Below are 22,913 nucleotides of genomic sequence, written 5' to 3'. Positions count from 1 at the left end.
CATATGATTATATAACACCTATTCTTCCGATGTGATGCGATATCGCTATCGGTGATCGGAATTTCAAAATTGTCAACTTAAAGATTTAAAGTGTTCCCGATACCCGATCAGGATAGAGTGCGGATTTCGAAAAAAGCCGTTAAATGGAGGGATAAGGTGATTCATTCGTATTTAAAGTTTTATCTCTTGAATTAACGATCACCTGCACTCAACCACCAAAATATCCATAGCACGCTTAAGCAAGCCAGTCAGCTGGATAATGGTGTAATGAGCATTTAAGGGGTAGCAGGCCTTAACGGCCATTTAATGTATCTGTAAGATCTTCCCATCAATTGGATCCGCAGCCATTTTTGAGAGTTAATCTCTCAGCACGCTTCGATTGATATATCTTTCCTGTATTGGATTTTCATTATCATATTTCTGTGTTACGATTATTTTTGCCTTTGTGCAGAATTCATCCATAGAGGGAAGCTTGAGCAAGATGGGCAAGAAATCTAAGAAGACCGCAGGTTCTTCCGCTACACCAGTTGCAGGACAAGCTGCCGTGGACAAAAAGAAGGGCTTAATTTCTGATACCACGTGCACAGGTCTCACCAGAGTCACTTGGCAAGGCACTTAAAATCTGATTGAAGCCGAACAGCCAGTGAAGATAGTAACAGAAGCAGGTGTGGATTTACTCCGGAAGTCTGATAGCACTCTCAAAGATTTGGCCGACTCTTTCCTTCACAGGATAGCGGTCAGAGAGCAAATTTTCCCATACACGGACGTCGTGCGATGGGCGATTGAAGAAATTCCAATCTTGGACAGAACTTTTAGCACCATAGATGGGAGGATTTTCGGATCATTCAAGGCAGATGATCTAAGGAAAATGTATCATTTGCCCGAGCTAGAGAAGGTGTATAACAAGGCGTTCCTGGAGAAGTTTGCAAACGATAATGAAAAAGAGTCGGAACCCATCCGGGATTGGAGATAGAATCCAGCCAAACACAAGCACGAGTCTTCCGGTAAGTACTCGGTCGATTCTTTGGCTTCTCCTTATTGCTATGCGGGAATAATGATGTGTAGATTATGGGGATTGCATGACTCTGCTAATTTTACCATAGAAATGGTTCCTCTAATGGAGGCAGCAGTAAACAGTATAATTATGGATTGGGCTACTATCCTTTCCAACAAACTAGCACAAGCTGTGTTTGAGTTTAGAAGCAAGACCCGGGTTACTGAGAGGATAATTTCCCCATTTTACTACAACGCTTATATTCTAGACACCCTCTGTTATAATTTTGAATTCCCCGTACTCGGCTGGAGGTGGACTCCGCAAGACCCCTCACCCATTCATATATATCACCAGAAAATGTGGAAGTCCTCTTATAAAGATCATTTATATCAAGTTTGTAATGGCTTTATGTTGCCTATTCATTATTCCATTTTTGATAGACCTGCTCCCAAGATTTCTTATCTAGCTAGTTTTGATTTAGCCGGAATAGCCAGTTGGTTTGGAGAAGAAAGGTTTACCTACATAAGATTTTTCGGTAGCCAAGCCAGACCCCATGTCCTCCCTCTGTACATACCAGATAAGCTTCTAGCGAGGGAAATCTCTTACCAAATCATTTCCGAGAGTGTTACACAAACACTCAAGAAGAATAAAAAGCAAGGCTGGCCCTCTTTTCCTTTGAAGTGTGGTGTATACACCCTGCATGACCTCAAACATGCAGAAAAGGAAGCCACAAAAATCCAATCCTTGACTCTAGCGACTCTCCCAAATAGGCATTTTGATCCAAAGAAAGTTGCCTATAATGCATTAGAACAGGCCAAACTGACAAGATTTGATCATCAGGAAGATCTCTTTGATGACCTGTTCTCCTTAGCCGAGTCAATAAACCAGGTTAGGCAATTCTCCCTACAAAAGTACAATGATGAAGGGTTGACTGATTTCAATAAACTTAGAGAACAGAGGTTGCAAACTATGCCTCTAGATTTACTGACAACGACCCCAGCAACATCATCAAGCGAGCCTGGTCGGCAACAGTCGAGCCAACCTCCTGCTATAACAAAAGATCAGGGGGAAAGGCAGAGGAAAGAACAGGCAGAAAGGCAGAGGAAAGAACAAGCAGAAAGGTAGCGGAGAGAACAAGAAGAACAAGCAGAAAGGCAGAGGAAAGAACAGGCAGAAAAGCAACGAAGAGAACAAGAGGAACAAGAGGAAAGAAAGAGGAAAGAGATAGAGGAACAACAGATAAAAGAACAAGAGGAAAGACAAAGGAGAGAACAAGAAGAGCAACAGAAGAAACAGCAGGAAGAAGTGCAGAAGGAGTCTGAAGCTGAAAAGCAGAAACAAACCACCATTGACCCCGAATTGCTCCAGCAGTGGAAGCAATTTGACTCTATTATCAGTGGGATGGAATGTTCCAAAGATACAGACACTTCCAAAACAAATGATACGCAGGACATCACTTCACCTCAGGTTCTAAGTGGAACCAGCGGCCCACCCATTTCTAAGGATGTTGAAGTAATACCAAAAGATCCCTCTGACCAAATCATTCTACAGGTAGAAGATATTCCTCCCCTAGATGTTTTCTACAGCCCGAGGCATAGAGCAGTGGTCAAACGACAAAGGAAAAGAAGAAAGATTGATCAACCTTCCCTTTTTCTAGAACAAACTGTTACGGGCAACGTGGTTTGGAAAGAGGAATTCAACCCCTCCGATGATCTAACAAAACTATTGCAGTATGCAGGAGCCTATTCGGCAGCAAAAATCGACAAGGCATCAGAGGTAAGTCTTCTACTGAAGACTAAAGACCAAGAAATTGTTGCACTGCAGGCAGAGTTGGCTGAATCAAAGCAAAAGGCAGAGCAAGCGGAACAGCAATTGTTGACACAGCAACAAATGAACAGTCAATTAACTCAGCAGTTGCAGGCAAAGAAGCAGAGGATCGATCAAAGTGCGATCCAGAAGCAGAAGGAGTTATCGGAGGCATTGGCACAATTGAGGGCGGCAAACGAGCAAATGATGAAAACGAAAGATGAGCAAATAGCTCAATTGTCATCGCAGCTCGAAATAATAAAGGGCACTCCACAAGTGGATGAGTTCAGAGCAGAAGCATTGCAAATAAATACTGCGTTAATATCACAAATTAGGCTCCTATGTCAACAACTCACTGAGGCAGAGCCATTGTGTGAGCTAACTACATCCATAAATCAACAGGTAGAGAAGGACAGGAATGAGTTAGACCAAGCCGAAGAAATCATAACTGCATATCTTGACTGGAAAGATTCTGATCTAGGGAAAGCAGCAAAATTGCCCAGAATTCAAGAAACATATAAGGATATACTCTTCACAGAATGGAAAATTCAGGTGATGAAAGCAGAGAGGGCGGCATCAAGATGTAAATCAACTGCCAGCAATCTAGTTGACCTCGTCAACAACACTCTCTACTTAGCGAACATGATTTCCCAATGTACACTAGGAAAGATAACAACAGCAAACATGATAGAGCAAACGAGTTATCCTGACTTAGAGGAAAAAGGGAGGTTAATCGCTGGGGTTAACACTTTGACCTTCGATGCATATTGGCTCTTCCTGATTAAGCCACACACACAGAGATCTGCCCTCAAGTGTTTAACAGATGCAATCGGGTGTAGAATTCCCGATATTCAAGATGCCACATATGCCGCCCAGCTCAGTTCATGCCTCAACAAACCGCCTGAAGTAGAGCCAATTCTTGCGATAAGTCAGCTCAGATTTAAAGGCAAGCAGCCTACCTGATGAATCATGCTGCCGACTGCCAGATCGCTGAGGGAAATAGGATCAGTATTTATTGATACCAATTTAGTAGGATTTCAGTTTCATAGATATTTAGATTAATTTAGTATTTATAGACCCTTTCATGTTTTTAGAAGGGGTTGTAAAGTTTTGTATCAGACTTAATAAACTGAAGTTTGCACTTTTGTGCTTCAGTCAATATTCTTTTATAAAACTGGACCAGTTGTTCTTAATTCAACAAGGAAGCTTTTACACAATTGTGCACTATTGTCTTTGTTGGAATGTTTTTGCGTTGAAGGAAGAACTACAAATAGCGATTGATATTGGGAGTGTTGCGCAGCTCATATGGTATTTCTATCTATGTCTGAATTCATTCCTTTCATATGAATTGCTATGTGATTATTCTTGCTATTATTGATTATATGCATGCGATATAACAACAGATCTGTATTCATTCCACTATTGGATGTTCTATGATGTGTTTCTTTTAAATCATGTATATTTCAATGATATAAATGATGAGTGTGGTAATATAGTTATAATCGCTTTGCTTAACTATTTAGGCACAACAATCCTGAATGAGTTAATATCTATGTCTCAAAGATGGAGTCATCTATATGCTTGTCTTTAGACGCAGACCATCAAACGCTACACTTTAAAACTCAATAGATTCCCGGGATATATTATAGTTTACATATTCTTGTCGATAGTTTAGTTATTCGCCCCACCATCTTAGATTATAAATCATCCATTTATCCCGTTTATCCAATTTTGGGAAACTGGTCCCATTATCCCCAGTCAGAGCCACTATTCCAAACGGAAAAGGAGCTGTACTAAGGTCTGGACCGGGTGGTTATCCCCAATGTTGTTGCAACTATTTTCGAGGCATCAAAACCACCCAAAAGGGACATAGATTTCACTATTGAATTGATACCAGGGGCAGCTCTAGTGTCCCAAGCCCCTTATCATATGAGCACACCAGAACTTGCAGAACTGAAAATGTAATTGCAGGAATTGCTAGAAAACATTTACATCCACCCTAGTGTGTCGCCTTGGGCAGCCCCAGTGTTGTTCATCAAAAATAAGGATGGAACCATTCGAATGTGCATGGACTACCAAAAATTGAATAAGTTAACAATTAAGAACAAGTATCCATTTCCCTAGATTGAGGAACTATTTGACCAAGTAAAAGGGGAAACTGTGTTTTCAAAAATTGATTTACGATCCGGATATCATCAGATTAGGATCAGAGAGTAGGATATAGCCAAGAATACTTTTAGGACCCACTACGGACACTATGAGTTTGTGGTATTACCCTTTGGGTTAACCAATGCACCTGTGACTTTCATGAGTTTGATGAACAACATATTTCATTAGTATTTAGATAAATTTGTATTAATATTTATTGACGATATACTAATCTATTCTCAGAATATTGAGGAGCATAAGGAAAAGCTCAGACTGTTGATGCAAACCCTCCAGAACCATCAATTATACGCCAAGTACAACAAGTGTGACTTCCTTAAGGAATAGATTTAGTACTTAGGACATATTATTACTAAGGATGGAATCACGGTGGACCTCGAGAAGGTAAAGACCATAATGGAATGGCCAATACCGAAGGACATAGTGGATATAAGATCTTTTATGGGATTAGCAGGTTATTACAGATGGTTCATTGAAGGCTTCTCTAGGGTGGCCAAAAAGTTTTGAACATCTCAAGCATCTGCTCACCACAACACCTATATTAAGCATAGCAGATCTAGGTAAGGATTACGTGGTGTGCACAGATGTGAGTAAGGAAGGGGTAGGAGGGGTTCTGATGCAAGAAGGCAAGTTAATCACCTATGAATCTAGAAAATTAAAGGAACATGAACAGAAATATTTTGCTTACGATCTGGAGTTGATAGCTGTTATTCACGCCTTAAAGATGTGGTGCCACTATGGGTAAAAAGTTTCTTTTAATGACGGACCACCACAGCTTGACTAGTTATTTCAATCAACCCACATTAAATGCTAGATAGGCATGATGGGTAGATTTTCTAAGTGGTTTTGACTTCGAGATTAAGCATCTGAAAGGGAAAGAAAACTAGGTAGCGGACGCTTTAAGTCGGAAGGTGCAGTGTCTCTATGAAATTTCTAGCAGCGAAGGGCGTACCACCTTCGATGAAATGATTAAAAAGGCAGCAGAGCAAGATTCAAAATATCAGCAAATAGGACAGCAAGTTCAAAATCTAACCAGCAAAGAAAATCAACAAGGTTACACTATGGATGTTGCTGGCATGCTGAATTATAAAAACAGGTTGTATGTGCCCAATCAAAATGACATTAAATGGTTGATTTTAGATGAATTTCATAGAAGTTATTGTGCTAGACATATGTGGTATCAGATGATTACTGCACTCCAAAAAGAGTATTATTGGTCGGGCATGAAAAAAGATGTAGCAGAATACTTGGTACGTTGCCTAGAATGCCAACAAATTAAGGCAGAACACCAACACCCTACTGGGTTGTTGCAGCCCCTACCAATTTTAGAATGGAAATGGGAAACCATTTCTATGGATTTCATAACAGGTTTACCCAGGTCAAAAAGAAACAACGATTCCATCATGGTGGTGGTGAACAAATTAAGAAAATCGGCTCAGTTTGTACCAGTGCAATCCACTTACAAGGCAGTACAGATTGCCCATATTTTTATGCAAAATATTTTCAGACTGCATGGGTTACCAAAAACTATAATTTCTAACCGTGATGTGAAATTTACCTCAGTCCTCTGTAAAACTTTGTTTGAGGGGTTAGGAACTCAGTTAAACCTTAGCACTGCCTATCATCCCCAAACAGACGGACAAACCAAATGGGTCAATCAAGTGGTAGAAGATATGCTGAGGGCATACGTGATGTAGCAACCATCTAGGTGGGAGGACTATTTTCATTCGGTTGAGTTTTCGTATAACAACGGTTATCATACATCCTTGCAAATGAGTCCATTTTAAGTTTTGTATGGATGGAAATGTCGCACACCTTCCAGTTAGGGGCCCGAAATGTTAAAGGAAATGGAGGAAATGGTCAAGAAGGTGCGATCTAATTTGAAGGTAGCCCAAGATAGGAAGAAACGTTTCGCTGATAATAAGAGAAATTTTAAGGAGTATCAAGTAGGGGATCATGTGTATGTAAGGATTCAGGAAAAAAGGAGTACGTTACAGTGGCATGGGTGCACCAAGTTGGCACCTTGGTTTTGTGGACCGTTTCAAGTCTTGGCAAGAGTTGGGCCAGTGGCATACCAGCTCACCCTACCAAGCCATATCCGAGTCCACAATGTCTTTCATGTGTCAGTATTAAAAAAATACGTTTATGATCCCAAGCACATAGTCAGCTGGCGGGATGTACATGTATAGGAGAATTTCAAGTATGCCTATTAATTAAGATGTTAAAGGAAAAACTGACTTTAACTCTATTGTTTCAGGTCGAACTGGAAGAAGAATTCATGATCGAGCCACTGAGTATACTCGAGCAGAGAGAAGTAATGTTGCGGAAACGAGTCATCACCCAGGTTAAAGTGCAATGGCAACACTTTGGGCCAGATCAGGCCACCTAGGAGGTTGAAAAGTTCTTGAAAGAAGCTTATCCAAAGCTGTTTGAGGTTGGGAAACATCGGGACGATGTTTGATTTCAAGGGGGGAAGATGTAATGTCCTCAGAAAAGCTATAAATATTTTATTTACCACCGTAAGAAAACAAACTGGACAATATTGTTATTTTCTGTTTAGATTAATATTGTTAATTCTAAATTTAGGAAATGATTGAGTAATATTAAATTTTGTAACTTCTCATTAAGAAGTTGGAAAGATGTAGTTGCCAATAAAGAAAGAAACCCTAACTTCCTCCCCTAACTAGAAACACCCCAAGGAAAAGGGGATAGGGGGAGGAAAAACCATGCTGATATGTCAGACGGTAAGGGGGAAAAAGAGGATGCTAAGTCTGGTGAGGACTAGATAGCAATGGCATGAAGTGTGGAACTTGCGGAAGGCTGTGGTCTCGCAAGCAGGCTTGAGGGGAGATTTGGTCATGAAGATGAATCTCATGGATGGGAGGAAGACATGTAGAGAATAAAAGGTGACAGTGCTCTGAGACTCGATTGCACAGGAAATACAAGTAAGCAGAATTTACGACAAATTCATTTTACAAGAACTACTGTGTTTGTTTAAACTAGAAATGTTGTATAGGGAGTGGGATCCCACTCTATAAATTGGCTGGTATAGCTTTGTTAGTAGGTTTTAAGTGGTTGTTAATTTTTGCAATAGATACAAGTGTAGAAAGGCATTATCATTGAAACCTGATAAAGTTATTTGTACAACATAAATAACCTTATTCTTGAAAACCAAACCACAGTAGAGGAGGACTAACCAGCCCAAATGGGCTAGTTGTGTCGAGATGACACCAATTAAAATATCAGTGTCTATGCAGGTAGATAAACATTGATAATAGAGTGAGTGCGGTGTTATGTTCCATGCTGATAGAAAAACCTAAGAAATTACTGAGCATAATGGTTACACATATAAACATGTCTTAAGAGTTCCATGGGATATAGAGCAAGTATAAATTAATTTAAGAGAATTCTGTGTGAAAGTGAACTCATTAATGTAACCTAAGCATTTTAAAGGAAACCTGAATATAATCTAAGTGACTAAGAACTTTCTTTTTAACCTAAGAATCACCTGTGTAAATGAGTGTTGTTAACTTAGGAATCCATGCAAATATGAGGCCCTGTGTACACCCAAAACCAGCCACATAAACTGGAGGAATTTATCTAAGCATCTAGTGCTGCAAGCAAACAATTGGCATGTTCGAATCAAAGAAAAGAAAGACAGGATAACGAAATTTTGTGTACCGTAATGGGGCCTATCTCTGTAACCGCAAAGGAAGCGGTATGGCAGACAGAGGCCACGAAACTGGTTATAGAACCACATGGAAAATAACCCCTTAAATAGAAAAGCAGAACCTTAATTGAAAACCAAAACAAACGAAAATACTGCGCTTGCACCTAGATTCTGGAGGTTCGAGAATCATGGCCATCGCAGGAAAGACCTGTTGGTTTATTCATTTCTGCTAAGGGAAAATAGAAATACTCATTCAAACCCAAAATTTAAGCTTAGAATAGCCACAACAGAAATTGTTATGCATATATTAAATAAACGTTCAACACAAATAGAACAATATTTTTCACGAAGAATAGTATAAACATCTGGACAAAAGTATTGATACCAAATAGGAATAGCCTCTAGGCAGAGAAAGAAATTTTCCATGAACGTTGTTCAGACAAAAGGAAATAGTCATACCATAAGCATAAATGAAGAAGACATATAGTTATATATACCATGAGGAAAGACAAATGTGCAGTCATATCACAACATCGAAAGCCGCAACGTTTCCACCACAATAACAACTTAAGAGACTCATGTTCTTACAAAAGAACGGGTCATAATCTAAGTTACTAACATAGGACCGAGGCCTTTGTGCACCTTGGACTGTCTCAAAATTAATGATTATAGCTTCATCAAAAAACAAAAAGAAACCCTCCATCGGGCAACGAGAAATTGGTGAGAAGCCCAATAAGGGGAATCCAAAACAGTTCCAGGTCTGAGGCCGGAAATCCTTCCTGGTATGATAAAAAAAAAAAAGACACAGCTTAAACACGAGAACCATTTTCTTCACAGGCAATACTGTCAGAGATGCCAAAGAATTACCCGGGAAATTTTCGAGCGCCATGCCAGGTAAGGTGGCTATCTCACCTTCAAATCCACTAGTGTTCCATGGATTCATCGCCACACAACCTGCAAAAAGAATTTTGAGTATTATGCATTAAAATTCAAGACAGAAAACAATTTTAAAAAAAGAAACAATGCTGGAAAGTTACAGGATAACCATAATTCACCTGGTAACGAGTAAAGTTTCACAAACCCGAAACCTCTCGTCTGACTCTGCAACATGCAGTAAGCACCATGGTCCTAGACTTCAGAATGAGCAACCCACAAGTGGAGCAGGGAAGCCGAAAAGAGTGCCAAGGCAAAAGGTAGCAAATTAACCACATAACCCTGCAAGCGAGATTGAAAAGCCACCTGAAACGTCTCCAGCCGTGCGATGGTAGACCCTTGAATACCACTGTCGATGCGACGGAGAATCCCGAGGAAACTTGACACATCTGCAATGTCAATTAAACTGACATCGTAGAGGGATTAATTACCAGAGGATTGGTTGTGGGGGGTAAGCTCGATGTGTGAGCTGAGCTGTCTCATTTTGGCAAGAGCAGAAATTTATTAAGACTGTAGAGGACTAACCGAGTTCATAAATGCCAAACCAAACAATACAATTGTAAATCTAGATTCGTATTATATAAAAGATTATCATGTAATAATTGGTATCCAGGTAAAGTTAAAATTTATATGTTATCATGAATCGGATAATGGTATGTTTAACCTTTTAAATATTTTTTTTTTTTATTTTTTTTTTATTGTCCTTTTTTAATGTTTTATAAATGGACGTATGACAATTGTGCATGGATGTCTCCTTATGATCATTGTTTTTTTTGTTGTATTTATTGTTAAAATATTCCATGTATAATTGCTCAATGATATTAGTGGCATTAGATAAATTGTTTGAAGAGCATTAGGTAATAATTATCAGATCAAAAGATTGGTTTCTATTATGTATCTTGTAGAAAATTCAACATGGAACAAAAGCTTTGTTGAGAGAGAAGCCACTAAAGTCAGCCTAAGAGACAAGGGAGAGGGACTTCATTTGTGGAGCAAGAGAGCCCTACAAGGAACCACAGGAAACAAGCTATAAGAGGTCAAATTAAGGAACAAACAAGGAGATTTGTTCCGTAATAGCTAAGTCAAAGGTTTATCTAAACAAGTCAAGCGAGGTCTGGTTAGGTCTAGGGCTGCATAAAGAAGGCCAAGGGTTACAGGCCTGGCCGTAGGGTGGCAAGCCTAGGAAGGTTCCGCAAGTCTAAAATAGGGGATCCATGAAGCTACATAGACTTGAATTAGAGAAACTGAAGGTTGGACAGAGCTGAAAGAAGGCGTCTGTGAGGCTTGTATTGAGTCTGTTCAACCTGGTTGAGGGCTAATAGCCACAATGTGCCTAGCCACAAGCAAAAGGGAAGTTGTTGGGTTGTGTTGAAGTATAAACACATATAGTGAGGAAGAGAAGGTGGTTGCAAGGCAGTTTAGTGCATCAACAAGGGTACCAAAACATATTGGAGGAGTTTTTATTTGACTTGAAGTCTCTATACTTGTTGAAAGTCTCAGCACTTGTGGAATTAAACCTTAGAGCAAGACTTGGAGTGTTGGATGCAAGTGGAGTTTGTGAGATGCTTACTTGGTTTATCTCCTTGATAACATGTGGAATAGCATGTGGAATGGAAGCAGGAGATCCAAGGGTGGACTTGATGTTGATGCTAGATTGTTGTTAAGCCTTTGGTGTGGCTAGATAACTTGATGAATTGCTTGCTAAGCCTAATTTGTAGGATGAACCCTATCTCTTATATATCATGCAATAATGGAAAGTAGCATGCATTAGCAGCTGAATGTTAAGGATGAGGATGAGCATCCACTTCAAAAAAAGATAAGGAATCCAAGCTTGATGATATTGCAGATGGACTTCATTGATTTCTACAAGAAGGAAAGGATCAATAAGGAGTTGACAATTCCCTACAACCCTCAACAGTTTCTTCTTTTTTTTTAATAAAGAGATAAGTATTTCATATCTTTCTCCCTTGAATATTATTATTATCTTTATTCCTTGGTCATTCTCTTGTCTTTATAATTTTGCTTGGTTATAATTGTTTCTTCCATGGCCTTCTGAATGAGGTTTGTAAGTACATTGTGAAGGTTTCCAAGGAAATGATTATGGCAATAGATGGTAGCATCTAGAAGAATAGAGCAAAGTTCATGTCAAGAGGGTTCTCCCAATAAGAGGGAGTGTACCACAAGGATTTTTCTTGCTCCAATATCTGATGGATAATTTCTTGTATGACTTAAGGGCTTGAACATAAACTCAACAAATGTGATAAAAGGATGGAAATATGGCATCCACATAGAGAAAAATGATCTCTACACTCACAACTATCACAATTATACAACAAAACAATATCCAGAGACACCAAAGTGGCCATTGTGGAAGAGAACTACTAAGACAATCAATATTGTCATCACCTACACATACAATAGTGTGATGTCCAATCATGGAGAAAAATTCCACTGTGGGAAGCTCCTAATTTTCTATAACTTGCTTTACTATCACAATGCCACTTTTCCATTATCAGACCAAGAAATCCACTAATTAGACCAACAACGGTGGTGGTGACTCACAATCATATATGGGACATTATCAAAAGTGTGAACATATCCTCACTGCATTAGTTTGGAATGAAACTACTGAAACCAAGTCCTCATTGTATTTCCTTAGGCAAGGGAAGTCACTGGAGCTCTTGAGACCTGAGTATTCGGAGAATCCCTTCCGTGAAACCTGCCCATTAACAATAGCATGTGAGACATCAATTAAAACTCCAACCCCAAATCCAAATGCAACTGACAAACAAAAACAAATATACTTGTTTGAACTGAATACTAATTAAACTGACTACAATAAGCTCAGTACCACCATCCAATACTTCATGTAGTAAAAGCCCATCTAAATTAATGAATTGCCAAGTAATATTCACTCATCATTATTTCATTTGGTTATGCAATTTTGCACCAACACATAGAATTCTAATGGTGCATTAGCATTATGGAAACCGCAATGAAATAAAATGACACTATAAAAACCTGCATGAACAAATCATTAGCTAGCAGAGAATAATGCAAGAATGGGTAGACATTCATATGGTGTCATCTTGTAATTCTGAATGATATGGATGGTGAGGGCTTGTAATTTTGAATGATATGGATGGTGAGTGGCATGGGAAGCAGAGTATACCTACAAAGATGCATGAGTGCAACTGTAGTTGGCCACAACAACCATGGAGAGTGTAGCTGAGGCCATAATCCCTCAACTACAGTATTCCTGTGCACTTGTTGGTAAAAATCTTGAGATGGACTAAATTAGAAAGCTTATCAAGCCCAGAGGGTATACACCTAGAGAGTTTGTTGTTGTATAACTGCAGTGTCTCTAAGTTTGTCAAATCTCCAATCCCATTGGGGATGCTTCCATTTAGCTCATTCATTCACAGATCCAAATTCACAAGACTCTTAAGATTGTTGATATTGTTTGGAATTGGTCCATACAAATTATTATTATATAGAAATAAAGTTGTCATCTTTGAAAAGGCCATCAACGTGTTGGGGATCCTTCCAGATAAAAGATTATGTTAGAGGTCCAAGTGTACCATATCTCTTATATCCCTTAATAACTCTAGAATTTATCTTATTAAACTGCAATTTTTCATCCACAAGTACTGAAACGTTGACAAGTTTCCGAGTTCATGTGGGATTACCCCTTGATCCAAATGGTTGTAGGCCAGCATTAAGTTTTTCAATAAAGATAAATTTCCAATGAAGGAGAGAACAATACCATTCAGCCGGTTAGTACCATTTAGCAGGTTAGAGTGCAAGAACAATAGCTCAAGCTTAGGCAATTGTTTGAATCCAGGAATGTCCCCAAAGAAATCATTGACTGAGAGGTCCAATTTTACCAGCTCTTCCATTTTATATATCTCATTCGGCAAGAGTCCACCGAACCTAGTGCCAATGAAGGCCAAAGGCTATAAAAGACCTTAGATGCTAGTCAAATGCAGGTCAAATGCAATGAAAATTCAACGAATCAAACTGCCAACCCCAACACCCTAAAATCCAGGGAGAATACAAGCTAGATTTGTTTTTCCAAGGAATGGACAAAGCCCCTAGCCAGTCCTATTACTAGAAATTGAGGTGATGACAAGAAGGAAATTCTATGGCCAAACCACAAATCGGGCGATGCCAAGAAAATTCTACAACCAAATCAGGCAATAGTATGGAGAGTGTTACACAGTAATTTGTCACCATCCCTGTTACTCCTCTTGTCGTACCTTAGAGGACTCATTCCGGGAGTTATAAGAAGTGACAAGGGCTAAAAACACTTGCATTATGTTCCCCTGAGTATGTACTCCATGTTCCCTGAAGACACCTTCTGCAGATCATCCCTAAAAAGTGCTCTTTTTCCATTGGCGCAAGTCCACAGTATCCTACCCGCGCCAATGATGGAGATCCTCAAAAGAGGGCACGACCATTGGCGCTCTATCTTAGAGCAACAGTCGCGCCAACCAAATTTAGTAATGCTTTTTGCCTTAATGCACGTCCGACTGTTGTTTCCTTCATTACATGGAGCTTTTCTGAGGATAGAAAATCAGTTTTTTGTCGAGCTTTATCCATCTTTATGGCTTTTGCTAATTCCACGAAAGGTGTCCCGGTTCATCGCATCCTCCTCCCTTCTTCATCTATATAAGCTTGTCATTATGCATTGGACAAGCTAGAGAGTGTTGGTGTTAGTGTTATGCTAGTGATTTGGTGATTGAGTGATAGTAGTGATGATTATTGGTCATGGAGTGTTAGATGTTGAGTTCTTGGAGGAATGCTAGTGAGTGCTAGAGAGGTTATGCTGCCGGAGAAGAGATGCATGTCAAGACACATATAGTTACTCGCCCAGCCAGGAGAAGGGTCGACGTCAGAACAATGGTTGTAACTTTTCCTGTTTATTAATTGATGAGCGACTGCTATTATAGTTCCAATCTCATTATCTATCATGGTGATATGTTGATTTATTTCCTTTCTGACTGAAATATAGTTGTGCCTTGGTAGTTTTTATGTTGGTATCTGTCTCTTCCTTTGCATGTGCAGGTATTCATTATGATCTGTTGGAGCAAGGGAGCGAGGATATCAACTCTGCTTCAATCATAGCGTTGGACTCCAGGTTAGTCTTCTTGATTCACCTTTGATGCATAACTAGGAACTTGCGTAGCAGCGTGGTTTGTTTGTGGCTAGTTCTGTGATAGGCTAGTGGGATCGCCTCTGTCCGCAGAGGGGATTTACCTTACCAACAAATTGGCGACTCCGCTGGGGAGTAACTCTTTGATTTCTGTCTTGCATGTTAATTTTCTTCTGCTTGCTTGAGTGCATGAGCTTCCTGAGTCAGTTTTGAGTTGATTCTTTACTGTTTGACCCATCTGAGCACTGTCAACCCTACCTGAGGTCGTATCATTTATCTTTTTAGTTGGCAAGCTTAATTGGTGAGGTTATTTCTCTGACAGTCGCGCCAGTTGGCGCATGTTGCCCAAAAGCAACTCGCGCCAATTCTGTGGTAGCGCAAGTTGCAGGCTGACAGTCGCGCCAGCTCTGTAAATTTTTCCCGTGTGTGGGTGGAAATCTCATTTAGTCTCTTTATATATCTCTTTCAGCCTCTGGAACTGTGTTGAACCTCTACTTGACTGGTTTTAGCCTGTATCCCTCAGTTGTTTGCTTATTTCCAGTGACTTTGCATGTCTAGCCTTCTGTGGGAAGTTTCGGTCTCTTGATCATCCAGTCAGCTTGTTGATTGTTCTACACCTATCCAGTGCTTTGTTAAAGCTTGATCTTCTATACTCTGAATACTTCACTTCTAGCCTCTTTGAAGTTCACTAGTTTTTGTGTTTTTCCTTGCTTGCATGGTTCATTTTGTGTTTTAGAATTGGTTCTATTTCGTTGACTGAACTTGGATTGTGCATATCTCTTAGAATTTGTTTACATGCATCATGCCATCTTAAAGGAAAGAAAAACAAAAAATCTCTTGCATTATAGTAGTTAGCATTTATTGTTATTTGTTGCTATTGAAAAGAAAAAAGACAAAATTTCATTTCTTGTTATTAGCTGCATTAGGATCTTTGTTCTTTGTTGAAGTGATCATTTCGTTTGTGAAAAAGATCTCAACCCTCCTGTAGATAGAATTCATCGAATCAAATGATTTAATTTCGGCATATAGTTTGCATGTAAGAAGTTTTCGAGATATCACATACGGTAGGACCAAAAAACTGAAACATAATCAAAGATAAACTTTAAAATGAACTCAATGAACATAACAACGCATTGGAACATAATGCAAACACTCTAGAGGTCTAGGTTAGAGACGTGTTCCGGCGTCATTAAACCTGGTAGTTTATCGTCAAGTGGTTGGGTGATTCCTCCACGGTGAAACGGTAGCTGCCAATACGGACTGTGCTCCCACGTACCGTCGAGTATATAATGGGAGACCCCTATAGGAATAAAGCCTTTATCCATAGGAAGCCGTGTCAGCCGCCCTACGATTCGCAATGCAGTGAACACAGCATTCACGAAGATCGACCACCCGTACCCTAAAAAGTATTCTGTGGTTTTGCGAAAAGTTTGGCACACCCTCTACCTAGAATTCCAGAGCAGTCACTTTTGATCCTTTTCGGACTCCCTAAACGAAAAGGTGCCTATGAGCGTCTTGTCACTTCGTACTCATTAAATATTCGAAGGAGATTAGAGTCATCTTTTACCCTTTTCTCGACTCTTAAAAAATGAAAAGGTTAAGTTCATTGTCTTAAAAATTATTGGCCACGATAACATCTACCCAATTAGATTTTGTTTGCGTTAGCTTGAGTAGGGTTATTCCTCGTTCAATGGCAACCTTTCTGGTGCCCACCGGCCAAGGTGTTCCTCCTGATGGGTACCCTCGCCCATTTCCTTCTGTTGGAAATGTTGGTGTTCAGTATATCGCAACATTGTCTTTGCCTGGGTTGACCATTGGTTTACCTGTATGGTTGTTTTCAAACTCGGTGGTCTCAAGTGTGATGACTCCTGTCCCACCACCACCTCCTCCACCCGAACAACACCATGTTGATTCTAAGGTGGACCCCTTCCCTTCTTCACCTATTGCTGCGTCCTCATCTTCTACTTCGCCTGGTGAAACCTTGGATTTCACTAACCAGGTGGCTAAGAAGAAGAAGAAGAAGACCAAAAAGAAGAAGTCTCCTAAGGGAAAGGTCGTATCTACCACGAAGCTATCAGAAGTGGAACCACCTTCTGCTCCTCCGCGGAAGCTTTGGTCTCCCTGTCGATTATGCAAAGGGGACCATTTTCTTTCTGATTGTCCTGGCATTCCCAGGATCCTAGATATATGGTCCAGTGACCCGACTCACCCCTTGCTGTCGCAAATTGATGATACCTTACTAGTTGGTAATAGAAAAGGGAAGGTTCGTTTCCCTTGTCGACTTTGTGAAGGTAATCATCTCCTTCACCTTTGTCCACTTATGGATGAAGCTTCCCGTCTTTTGGCAAGTCTGTCGGATTCCTTACCCCAACTACCCACTGGATATCAGCGTCGTTTTACACCTGCAGAGTGTCTCTCCACTAACCAAGTGATCCAACATGATTCCTCTTTGGTCCAGCTTTCCCTTCCTGAACCTACCTGTGCTCCGCCTGCTCCAGACCAGTCCCTGGTCGGAACAAGTGATTTATATTCATCATCTACGCACTACTTGATCATCAAAGATGAACCCCCTGAGTCCAAACCAACCGAAAGTCCACAGTTCCAGCTTACAAGTAACTCGGTCTTTCAAAAGGTCCAGCTTACAAGTGACCCGATTTTGCCTACAGAAGTTCCATCTTTAGCTTCTCTTACATCTGAATCCAAACCAGACAACAGTCAAACGGTCCGGATTACAAGTGACCCAGTTTTGCTTTCAGAACTTCCACCCCTAGATGATCCTACATCTGAATCCAAACCAGACAACAGTCAAACAGTCTGGATTACAAGTGACCCGGTTTCGCCTTCAGAAGTTACCTCCTCAGATGATGTTATCACTGCCAAGAATGACGAACCCACCGTCCAAATTATATTCATTGACATAGACGTTAATGATCAAGTGAGCATCCCTCTCATTTCTTCACAATAGGAAGAAAGTCCATTAGTGGCATATCCGGCTGTCTATCCAGTCCCACCTCCGAGCAACCTAGTTATTTCCTTTAATTGGGATCAACTAGTCAATCCTCGGTTACCAGCCTCCATACCATTTCTAATTATAGTTCAAGTCTATCGCATGGTTATGGCTGGTACAATTATTGATGAAGGATCTCCTGTTAGTATCCTTTCTTCAACAGCTTGGGAAGCACTTGGTTCCCCACTGCTTCTGCCTGAGATGAGAAGCCTTGTAGGTTTCCATCGAGAAATCACTCGACCTTTAGGAATTCTTCCCAATGTACCTATCACGTTAGAAGGGAAGACTATCCAAATGGGTCTCATGATAGTCCAAGGTCCGTTAGATTACAATTTACTCCTTGGACGAGACTATATTTATCGCATACGTGCTATTGTGTCCTCACTCTTCAGAGTGATGTGTTTTCCGCATGAAGGAAGAACGATCAAAGTCGTAGACCAACTTTCATTCCCCGGTTCACACTTCACATATAGCCATTTGCTATTCCTAAATGGTCTTATTTCCACAGGAAATGCCCCAGCACCCACCCCGTCATTCTGATGACGGTAGCTCACCCGGGCGCGCGACTGAAGCTCGGGGGCATCCTCCAATCGAGTCTTTCCAAGTAAACCTTCATTCCATCCACTCCGTGAATGCCATGAAGCTTGGGGGGCATGTACCTTGATTGGTATAATCATGCTGGGGGCATGCAACAAAATTTTTTTTAACAAGCAAAGTTCTCCATGGTTCAAGCTTGTGTAAAAATGAACCCATTTACATCCCGTGATTGCCTTTTATCCGCTAAAATTATGCTAGATGAGCCCTGGTTGTTTCATTCCATCGCTACTATCTTTTTGGCCGATCATATGCTTTCACTTGGTTGTTTCTCCTTTCCTGAGGAACCGCAACGATGAGTGGTCTTATTAGCCAGCCTCTTAACCTTTACGTGTTTCAAGTAAAGTTCCACCATTACCGGAACCAGTTGCTATCCCTTATACCACTCGTTCCTTCAAGATGAGTCGCCTTTACGCTCTTTTCTGACTCGTAAAATATGAAAAGATTGCCGAGTATTTTTCCCTTTTTGACTCGTTAAAGAAAATAAAAATGGAGGTCCGCTTTCAGCTCTTTTCTGACCATTTAAAGAGGAAAAGATTGCCGAGTCGCTCCTCTTGACTCATTAAATGGTGATAAGGGGCGGTCGTGTTAAGTTCTTTTTGTCGACCGTTAAAACATAAAAAGATTACCGGGTTTTTGTCGTTTCAAGCTCGTTAGTGGTTATGAAACGACGTGGTTTTGACCGCTTTTTTACTTTTTCAGGTCGAAGTCACTAATCATGAAAAGTACTCCTCGATCGTAATGATCGGGCGGTTCTTTCGGGTATTATTTTATACTTTTTTGGGCCCGAGAGACACAACTTTACGAAAAAGGACATCCCTGGAGTTTCCTTTTCTGCTGTCTTTTCAAACTTATTTACCAAGATCCCCCCTTCTGATAACTTAGATCCACAATTCGCTAATTGGTTAGTCTCAAAGTTATTATTATGAAAGACATGGAAGACCTTAAAGTCATTAAATTAAAAGAGCATTTGAATTATGAAGAAAAATATATTTAGTCTATTATTCTCTTAACAAAAACCCTTTTATAAATAATAAATAAAAATGTGATTTCTTTCACTTTCATCATCATCATCATTATTATTATTATTATTATTATTATTATTTCTAAAACATACAGACACTTCCAAAACAAATGATACGCAGGACATCACTTCACCTCAGGTTCTAAGTGGAACCAGCGGCCCACCCATTTCTAAGGATGTTGAAGTAATACCAAAAGATCCCTCCGACCAAATCATTCTACAGGTAGAAGATATTCCTCCCCTAGATGTTTTCTACAGCCCGAGGCATAGAGCAGTGGTCAAACGACAAAGGAAAAGAAGAAAGATTGATCAACCTTCCCTTTTTTCGGAACAAACTGTTACGGGCAACGTGGTTTGGAAAGAGGAATTCGACCCCTCCGATGATCTAACAAAACTATCACAGTATGCAGGAGCCTATTCGGCAGCAACAATCGACAAGGCATCAGAGGTAAGTCTTCTACTGAAGACTAAAGACCAAGAAATTGTTGCACTGCAGGCAGAGTTGGCTGAATCAAAGCAAAAGGCAGAGCAAACGGAACAGCAATTGTTGACACAGCAACAAATGAACAGTCAATTAACTCAGCAATTGCAGGCAAACAAGCAGAGGATCGATCAAAGTGCGATCCAGAAGCAGAAGGAGTTATCGGAGGCATTGGCACAATTGAGGGCGGCAAACGAGCAAATGATGAAAACGAAAGATGAGCAAATAGCTCAATTGTCATCGCAGCTCGAAATAATAAAGGGCACTCCACAAGTGGATGAGTTCAGAGCAGAAGCATTGCAAATAAATACTGCGTTAATATCACAAATTAGGCTCCTATGTCAACAACTCACTGAGGCAGAGCGATTATGTGAGCTAACTACATCCATAAATCAACAGGTAGAGAAGGCCAGGAATGAGTTAGACCAAGCCGAAGAAATCATAACTGCATATCTTGACTGGCAAGATTCTGATCTAGGGAAAGCAGCAAAATTGCCCAGGATCCAAGAAACATATAAGGATATACTCTTCACAGAATGGAAAATTCAGGTGATGAAAGCAGAGAGGGCGGCTTCAAGATGTAAATCAACTGCCAGCAATCTAGTTGACCTGGTCAACAACACTCTCTACTTAGCGAACATGATTTCCCAATGTACACCAGGAAAGATAACAACAGCAAACATGATAAAGCAAATGAGTTATCCTGACTTAGAGGAAAAAGGGAGGTTAATCGCTGGGGGTAACACTTTGACCTTCGATGCATATTGGCTCTTCCTGATTAAGCCACACACACAGAGATCTGCCCTCAAGTGTTTAACAGATGCAATCGGGTGTATAATTCCCGATATTCAAGATGCCACATATGCCGCCCAGCTCAGTTCACGCCTCAACAAACCACCTGAAGTAGAGCCAATGCTTGCGATAAGTCAGCTCAGATTTAAAGGCAAGCAGCCTACCTGATGAATCATGCTGCCGACTGCCAGATCGCTGAGGGAAATAGGATCAATATTTATTGATACCAATTTAGTAGGATTTCAGTTTCATATATATTTAGATTAATTTAGTATTTATAGACCCTTTCATGTTTTTAGAAGGGGTTGTAAAGTTTTGTATCAGACTTAATAAACTGAAGTTTTCACTTCTGTGCTTCAATGAATATTCTTTTATAAAATTGGACCAGTTGTTCTTAATTCAACAAGGAAGCTTTTACACAATTGTGCACTATTGTCTTTGTTGGAATGTTTTTGCGTTGAAGGAAGAACTACAAATAGCGATTGATATTGGGAGTGTTGCGCAGCTCATATGGTATTTCTATCTATGTCTGAATTCATTCCTTTCATATGAATGGCTATGTGATTATTCTTGCTATTATTGATTATATGCATGCGATATAACAGCAGATCTATATTCATTCCACTATTGGATGTTTTATGATGTGTTTCTTTTAAATCATGTATATTTCAATGATATAAATGATGAGTGTGGTAATATAGTTATAATCACTTTGCTTAACTATTTAGGCACAGCAATCCTGAATGAGTTAATATCTATGTCTCAAAGATGGAGTGATCTATATGCTTGTCTTTAGACGCAGACCATCAAACGGTACACTTTAAAACTCAATAGATTCCCGGGATATATTATAGTTTACATATTCTTGTCGATAGTTTAGTTATTCGCCCCACCATCTTAGATTATAAATCATCCATTTATCCCGTTTATCCAATTTTGGGAAACTGGTCCCATTATCCCCAGTCGGAGCCACTATTCCAAACGGAAAAGGAGCTGTACTAAGGTCCGGACCGGGTGGTTATCCCCAATGTTGTTGCAACTATTTTCGAGGCATCAACACCACCCAAAAGGGACATAGATTTTACTATTGAATTGATACCAGGGGCAGCTCTAGTGTCCCAAGCCCCTTATCATATGAGCACACCAGAACTTACAGAACTGAAAATGCAATTGCAGGAATTGCTAGACAAAAATTACATCCACCCTAGTGTGTCGCCTTGGGGAGCCCCGGTGTTGTTCATCAAAAAGAAGGATGGAACCCTTCGAATGTGCATGGACTACCAACAATTGAATAAGTTAACAATTAAGAACAAGTATCCATTTCCCTGGATTGAGGAACTATTTGACCAAGTAAAAGGGGAAACTGTGTTTTCAAAAATTGATTTACGATCTGGATATCATCAGATTAGGATCAGAGAGTAGGATATAGCCAAGAATACTTTTAGGACCCACTACGGACACTATGAGTTTGTGGTATTACCCTTTGGGTTAACCAATGCACCTATGACTTTCATGAGTTTGATGAACAACATATTTCATTAGTATTTAGATAAATTTGTATTAATATTTATTGACGATATACTAATCTATTCTCAGAATATTGAGGAGCATAAGGAAACTGGTTATAGAACCACATGGAAAATAACCCCTTAAATAGAAAAGCAGAACCTTAATTGAAAACCAAAACAAACGAAAATACTGCGCTTGCACCTAGATTCTGGAGGTTCCAGAATCATGGCCATCGCAGGAAAGACCTGTTGGTTTATTCATTTCTGCTAAGGGAAAATAGAAATACTCATTCAAACCCAAAATTTAAGCTTAGAATAGCCACAACGGAAATTGTTATGCATATATTAAATAAACATTCAACACAAATAGAACAATCTTTTTCACGAAGAATAGTATAAACATCTGGACAAAAGTATTGATACCAAACATGAATAGCCTCTAGGCAGAGAAAGAAATTTTCCATGAACGTTGTTCAGACAAAAGGAAATAGTCGTACCATAAGCATAAATGAAGAAGACATATAGTTATATATACCATGAGGAAAGACAAATGTGCAGTCATATCACAACATCGAAAGCCGCAACGTTTCCACCACAATAACAACTTAAGAGACTCATGTTCTTACAAACGAACGGGTCATAATCTAAGTTACTAACATAGGACCGAGGCCTTTGTGCACCTTGGACTGTCTCAAAATTAATGATTATAGCTTCATCAAAAAACAAAAAGAAACCCTCCATCGGGCAACGAGAAATTGGTGAGAAGCCCAATAAGGGGAATCC

At 39.9% G+C, this 22,913-nt stretch overlaps 1 pseudogene; it reads right to left on the bottom strand.

Annotated features, from left to right (window-relative positions):
• The window catches only part of LOC149161268 (glyceraldehyde-3-phosphate dehydrogenase A, chloroplastic-like), a 48,115-nt pseudogene extending 35,308 nt beyond the window's left edge, over positions 1-12,807 (bottom strand).
• Between the last annotated feature and the right edge of the window lie 10,106 nt (positions 12,808-22,913).

Source organism: Pinus tabuliformis, chromosome 5_2 (assembly GCF_031772625.1).
Source record: "Pinus tabuliformis cultivar Carrire ecotype Pingquan chromosome 5_2, CPIR1, whole genome shotgun sequence".
Classification (NCBI taxonomy): domain Eukaryota; kingdom Viridiplantae; phylum Streptophyta; class Pinopsida; order Pinales; family Pinaceae; genus Pinus; species Pinus tabuliformis.
The sequence above is the reverse complement of the archived record's forward strand: the minus strand, read 5'-3'. Positions and strand labels throughout refer to the sequence as shown.